The sequence below is a fragment of the Mauremys reevesii genome, linkage group 3, assembly GCF_016161935.1.
Source record: "Mauremys reevesii isolate NIE-2019 linkage group 3, ASM1616193v1, whole genome shotgun sequence".
Classification (NCBI taxonomy): Eukaryota; Metazoa; Chordata; order Testudines; family Geoemydidae; genus Mauremys; species Mauremys reevesii.
Genome location: NC_052625.1, coordinates 154427219 through 154434451, shown reverse-complemented (window position 1 = coordinate 154434451; position 7233 = coordinate 154427219).

The window sequence follows — 7233 nt, the reverse complement described above, 5'->3', positions numbered from 1 at the left end:
GTCTGGTGGGTGGAGCACTGGACTGGGTCTCAGGAGACCTGTGTTCTATTCCCAGCTCTGCCACTGTTCTGGTGGGTGACCTTGGAAAAGTCACTTCACTTCTGTGCCTCAGTTTCCCCTTCTGTAAAATGGGATTAATAATACTGACCTCCTTTGTAAAGTGCTTTGAGACATGCTGCTGAAAAGTACTAGATACAAGGTAGGTGGTAGTATAATCAGTTTGACATTGGGATGTCAACTCTTGGTGCTGCAGTGATGGAGGTTTGCAAGGCAATAGCTTTTGTTCACCCATAAGTAGTAAAGATTGGAAATGTCCATGAAATAATGGAGGGCTTTGAGCAAATGGTCTTTTTAAACTCTTCTGGTACCCTCTGTTGCAGTTTCAGGGAAACTGCACCTATGAAAAACACACCCCTCTGGGCTGCTCCAGGAATGCCCACTCAGGTCTTAGGCCTCTAGCTGTCACGTCTCTATGGATAGAGACCCATGTCCCACTTTCCCTCCTGACCAGGGAGCTCAGGCTACAGCTCCACTGCCAGCCACTGTGATTATCTCAAGCAGTTCTAACGTCCAGCTTCCCTTCTTTGCTTTTTTCCCCAAGGACAGTGACAGTGATTTACAAGGAATCAAACAGCTTTTTCAAATCAGAGCACCTCTATTTATGGGTAAGAGCAAATATATAAACCAATAACAGAATATAAATGCTTTAACAGTAGACTCTCATCAGTCCTGTGGAGACCCTGGCAGGTTCCAGTCCTTTAGCAGGGTGCGGGCCCTGCATGGACAAAAGGTCATGTCAGTTTGTTGAATCAGAAAGAAGCCCCCTCTGTCAGTTCAAGATGGCCCTTTATACCCCAAAATCTTTCTTTGTGTCATGCCTCTCTTGAAACCCAGCTTGAACCACTAAATGCAAATCACCCCGGGGGTGGTACTTTTCTGGAGTAGTCACAGTGACAGGGCTGCATGCTGTTTTTAGTTCCTGGAGAGGCAGTGGTAACCCTTTCCTTTCTCTCCCCACTCTAGTAGAATACAATCCCTAGCCCAAAATAATCCATATAACATGAATACAATAGACCCCTAAAAATAGTGCATCTGATTGCAATATCTGTTACACTGTTGATGGCATACATGCCCATTATCTGCCCCTCCTCCCCAAGCTGCACTTGATTGTATAAACCAGAAACGATACTACTCTAGAATTCTGCAAGCTTTGGTAGACCACAGATCAACTTTGTAGGATGAATGGGTAGAGCAAATGATGCCAGGGTATTCCGGAGATCTGGCCCTTTTGAATTTGGGTAAGGTGGAACTTTATTCCCATCCAATGATATGGATATCAACGGAGTGTCTGTGTTCACTGTTATCTTGGGGAACGCAGCCTACCCTCTACTCTCCTGGCTTTTGAAGCCCTACCCTGAGGGCACCTGGTAGAAGGAAGTTAATTACACACTGAGCAAGTGTAGGATAGCAGTGGAACATGTATTTGGCTGACTGACGACCATATCGTGCTGCCCACAAAACTGTTCGTACAGCAGTACATATAATGCCATTCATGTTACTAGAGCATTCTGTACTCTGTACAGCATATGTGAGAATAAGGGGGAGTATTTTGAGCAGGATATGCTCTAGCAGGTCCCTTTGGTGCTAGTGCTCCTTCTGCTGCTGGCAGTCATGGCAGTCATTGTCAATGTAGTTGTAACCGTCCTTTCTAGCAAATTTTAAGCTGCAGCCTGCTTCTGCCTGGCTGGCTCAAGCATCTCCCTCTGCAGACTGAAGAGGCAGCCTGACTTCCTTCTAAAGTCCATGTGCATTTTCAATCAACAGGTCATTCCTTGGCCTCTTCCTTCTGTTTCAGAGGTTCTGGACTCTAGTGCTGCTTGTCAGAAAATCTTAGGTTGGTGCCTCGTCTTCACTGGGGCAGATGAAAAGCGATGAATTTGTGATGTTTTTCTGTCTGGGTTAAAAGTGAAAAATTTCTCCCCTCGAACTTTCAGGGTTACAGCAAGGGAAAAATTGCAACTTTTATTCTCTTAGCAGTCATTCTCCGCCATCTCTGCATTTCTCTACCCTGAAGCTGCTCAGTCCAAGGTTCCTTCCTGGGAGGACAATGGAAAGTGCTATATATAAAATATTTTACTATTTTAATTTTAAAATTGGCTTGGATGTGTGGGAGGAGAGGCCTGAGACATCAGAACAGCATTAGTAATGGTGTTAATATTATTTCAGGCTTTGGTGGCATTGGAAAATATGAACTTGCCTAAGATTCCCGAGTGAAAGAGAGAACAGTTGTTCCTGGCCTCTAGGAGAAAACCATCCATCTGTGTCGTGGATAGGGTGACCAGATGTCCTGTTTTTAAAGTCCTCCTGCAGGTGTCCTGACTTCTTTTTAGAAATGGTCAAATTGTCCTTTATTTTCCGTCTTCCCCTCATCAGTACTGGTGGGTCCTGCTGCTCGCTAGGTCCCTCCTCAGCAGCCGCCTGCCCACCAGCAGTGAGTGTGGGGGGTCCAGTGGCTGACGGTGGGCGTGGGTGTGCAAGGCTGGTGGCAGGGCAAAGCCACAGTGCGCGGGGCGAGCTGCTCCCCCTGCTGGTCCATCAGCATAACTCCCACTGCATGCCGGCTCTCGTCCATCAGGGCCCTGCTCCCCATCCCACTTCTGTCTGGCACTGGCTGTGTGCTGCATGCCGTGGTGGCTGGTGAGTACGGGCAGACGCCATGCGGCAGCTGCCTTTGTGTTGCCTGTGCTGCCCAACCATTGGTCCTTTCTGTGCTCCCCTTCTTGCTGTCCTCTCCCTGCTTTGCCCCTTCGCCCCACACCCGGCATTCCTTATATCCCCCCTGGCAGGGTGCGTCCCGTTCTCAGTGCTGTGTGGAGCACCAGCCCCTGACCGGAGCACTGAGCTCACCAACAGCCTGGCTAGCAGGCTCCTTCCTTCCCCCACTGCCTTTGGTTGGGCCGGCACCCCCGGAAAGCCCAAGACCCTCTGGCTCCATCCCCTAGGCACCCTCCCCAGCTGAGCCACCTCTCTGGCTGGGTTGGCTGAAGCTCCTGCAGTCAGGCTCCCTGGGCCCTAGTGCACAATGCATCCTTATGGCTTAACCCCTTCCTGCCTGCGCTGTAGCTGGTGGACAAGAGGTGGCTGGGTTATGTCGGTGGCCAGGAGCAGCCTTGAGGTGTTAGCTGCCTTTTGACACTGTGCGGGTAGGCAGGGACAAGTGGCTTCCAGCCACAGGAGAGTGGGAGGTGGGGGCGGGGAAGAGATGAGCTCTGCAAAGACATGTGCCAGATCATCCCTTCCCCCCCTCCTCCCCTGCAAGCAGCTCCCATCCTTTCCCTCCTGCACAGTGTCTAAAGGCTGCTGCTGGCCATATTCTGGTATGAACCCTGGCAGAAATCTATGGGGGGGAGCATGTGACTCTGCATGCCCCCCCCCAACATGTTGCCTCGGGAAGACGTGGCGCCAGGTAGCAGGAGAGTTGGGTCTGTCCTGGGGGCTCAACCACGCATGGAGGGCAGAGAGCACCAGGCAGGGAGGGTCGGGTCTGTCGGTCACCCCTCCTGTGTGCGACAGGTGTACGGGAGTGTGTGTGTGTCACCTCTCCCTGTGTGAACCCTACAGCCTTAAAGATAAGATGGTAAATAAAAGAATCCAACTACGCAGTATTTCTTTTTAACAGGGCTCAATCAACTTGGTGTTAGTTTGAACATTTGTACTGCAAAGTTCTGACTGATTGCCATTGAACTCGCTTGAATAAGAGTAATTTTACCAGGTGTCCCGTATTCAGCATAGGGAAATATGGTCACCCTAGCCATGGAGCTGTTTCCACTGCCTGGTGACTGATAGGCAGATTAATGACTGGGGGGTAGGGGGAGAGGATTGTTCTACGGGAAACCTGGCAGACTGGAGTTCCTGCTGCATAAAAAGTTCTCCTGCATCATTACCCAAGAGTGACTACAATTCAGGACAACAGCAACAGGGTGTTTGAACTAGGATGCAGGAGGATAGCATCACTATAGATATATGCCTTTGCAACATCCACACTTCCAGCAACCAGACATTGGACCTGTTCCATCTGAGAAATTTTGCAAGTGCGCTGAATGTAATACTGCCACAGGCCATGTAGTGGATTTTTATCCTAGGTCACTGTCTTTTTTTTTTTTAAGTTTTGACTGCTTCTGAAAATGATATAATGCTAGTGCCAGTTTGAGAAAAACACTGCTATATGTGCACTGTGAAGCTAAGCTTGTTCCGTCCATCTCTGCATTTGTTCAGCTTGTATTAACACACTATTCTGTGTTGCTCACATGCAGCAGTGTGCGCCACAGTCAGTCACTGTGTGCATGTGTAAAAAGTTCCCTCTGCAGGGAACCCATTTTGGATAGCGTGGTGGCAGGAGTGAGGGGTGGGGGTGAAATGGTGATTCTTCCACCCTTAGGTGAAGCTACAACTGACATGAAAAGCTCACTCTCCAGCAAAAACATCCCCCACTATGTTAATAGAGCTTGTTCGTAAACAGGCAATGGTGGCCCCCTTATGTTGTCATATATGCCTAACCATAACAACAATGGTGAATCACTCCCTTACCAGGCCGAGGTGATGCTGGTTTCTCTGCTGTATCCTCCCCAGTCTGTTCCTCCATCTCCTCTCTATACAGGTCCAGGAAGTCCTGGGTGAGGCCAGCTGTGTCCAGAAGTGCCGAACATTTCTGTCTCAGCTGAAATTGCTATAGTTAATGCTGCCTTGGCTCTAGCTCCTTCTCTGAGTCCTTGGCTGCCCATGCACATGGCTCAGGGACCTTGAAGTGTCCAGGGTGTATCTGGTGCTCCAAATTTAGGGTGCTGCTGAGCATCCAGTCTAGCTCCTCATAGAGCCAGGGCCATTCTAGGAGAGTTACTGGACCAGGAGTTTTGGTCCTTTGCCTGGCAATACATGTTCTGCGGGGGCTTTAGCTTCACTGAGTTCTAGTCTGGTGTATTCCCTTCCTCAGCTAGGTTATTGAAGATAGCATCCTACAAATTTTGATTTCTGGTCCTGGGCCCTGAATCATACAGCTTGCTGGACTCAGACCACATATTTATAAGAATTTTGGTGTTAACCTCAGGCCAAGTAGACATACACTGGGAGTTTGCTGTCCTGGATGTCCTGTGATCAGAACAAGTGCAGTAGCAGTGCTGTACAGATATTACAGGTACAGAGAGCCACCTGCCAAGGTGGGGTCCAAATGCTGAAGCAGGCTATTTATACTGGCTGGGGATAGCTCAGTCCAGAACAAGGGAGCAAGTAGGTAGACACAACAAAGGACTCAGAGGGAATTTTGGGAAGGCATTGGAGGACTGTTAGTACTCAAGCGAACTCTTGAGGCATTCACACAGCAGCTCAAGAATCAGCAGTACCCAAGCTTCATTTTATGCTTGTGGAGATTAATGGAAGGAGGAGGCGCACACATCAGGGCCCCAAAGGTGCCCTGGGTGATCGCTACTTCCCACCACCCAACACAGATATAATGAGGTTAAGTGGTGTCCGCATAAAGAAATTAAAACTACTGATGATTCCTCAAGAAAGGGTTTTAATGACTTATGGCTAAAAATGTGACACAGAGTAGGAAAAGAAAAGTTAAAGACTAGCATTGAATAAGGAAGACAAGTACAAGTAATATTATACATCAGGTACTTACTACTATTTTTAATACTGCAGCATTGATATAACCTGAAATCAAATTATCCCAACACTACCATTCTTAATACTATAGTGTCTGTACAACTTGAGCTTAAAACAGCTCGAGCAGCCCAGTCTTCTTTACTAAAACCTTACCCTACAGAGAATGTGTTACCTTTTAGTTGACCGCTCTTTGCACTGGCCAGGTACAGATAGTCGGTGTGATTCAGGTTTCCTCAGTTCAGGGGGTGTGGGTCAGACCGATCAAAGAGAATAACCTCTTAGACCAAGATAGACCCACACGCCTACCTGAGGCACTACACATTTATTCTTATCTGCCCACTATGGTTTGAAACAGGTCAACCAATCAGGTTAGGCCAAATCTTTAATGTGATTAGAGTTGGCTGTATAATTCATGCTTACTTATTTTCTTGTAGCCAATTGTTTTAGTTTTATAAGTTATGCACAAGGAGATAACTTATGCCCATATAGCCCATTGTCTTGACTGCGGTTTGTTTAATAGCCAATTGTTCGAAACATGGTAAATGTGGGCTAGACAAGCTGTGTCCTCAGCCTGGACCAGTCCACACAAGAAATCCACTTCCTAGACACTATAGTGCTAATAAGCGATGGTCACATAAACACTGCCCTATACCAGAAACCTACTGACCGCTATACTTACCTACATGCCTCCATCTTTCATTCAGACCACATCACACAATCCATTGTCTACAGCCAAGCTCTAAGATACAACTGCATTTGCTCTGATCCCTCAGACAGAGACAAACACCTACAGGATCTCTTATCAAGCATTCTTGAAACTGCAATACCAATATGGACATTGTGTGAATCTGGTGATCTGTCCTTTTTCAGGGATGATATTATATGATGGAGCCAAAAGTTGGCACAGAAGTTGCTGTGATAAACATTATTTCAGTGGCTGGAAGTTAAAGCCAGACAAATTCAAATTAGAAATAAGACAGTTTTTTAACAGTGAGGGTGACTGACCTTTGGAATAAACAACCAAGGGAAATGATGGAGACTCCATCTATTAATGTCTCTAAGACTGGATGCTTCTATGGAAGCTATGCTTAGCCAACTACAAGGTATTGGGCTCAATATAAAGATAAGCTTTGTGTTGGTCTTCATCACTCCAATATCTGAGCATGTGTTTATTTGAATGATAGCGAGATCTCATCAGCATCTACAGAAAGTCATTCACTATGACCTTGCTCTTGTTTGCCCTTCTCTAGTGAGATGAACTGTATAAATCATTCCTCCCCATGCTAGGAAGTCACTTAAATAGCAACCTCCCACACAAAGATTAAATTGAAACATGTAGGCACTTCTCAAATATGAATATCTACATACATTTGCATACGTTTATTCATATATATGCCTATTACAGAAATGTTTGCAGATTTTTTCACTGTGTGGGAGGTTGGCATTTCATGAACTAATTTCATAGTGCATGAAGTTTTGATAGATATAATTTGTAAGAAAATATTTTACAGCACTGCCAAATCAAAGTGAATAGCAGTTTTTATTCTGAAGTTTGTTTAATTCTGGTTTTTA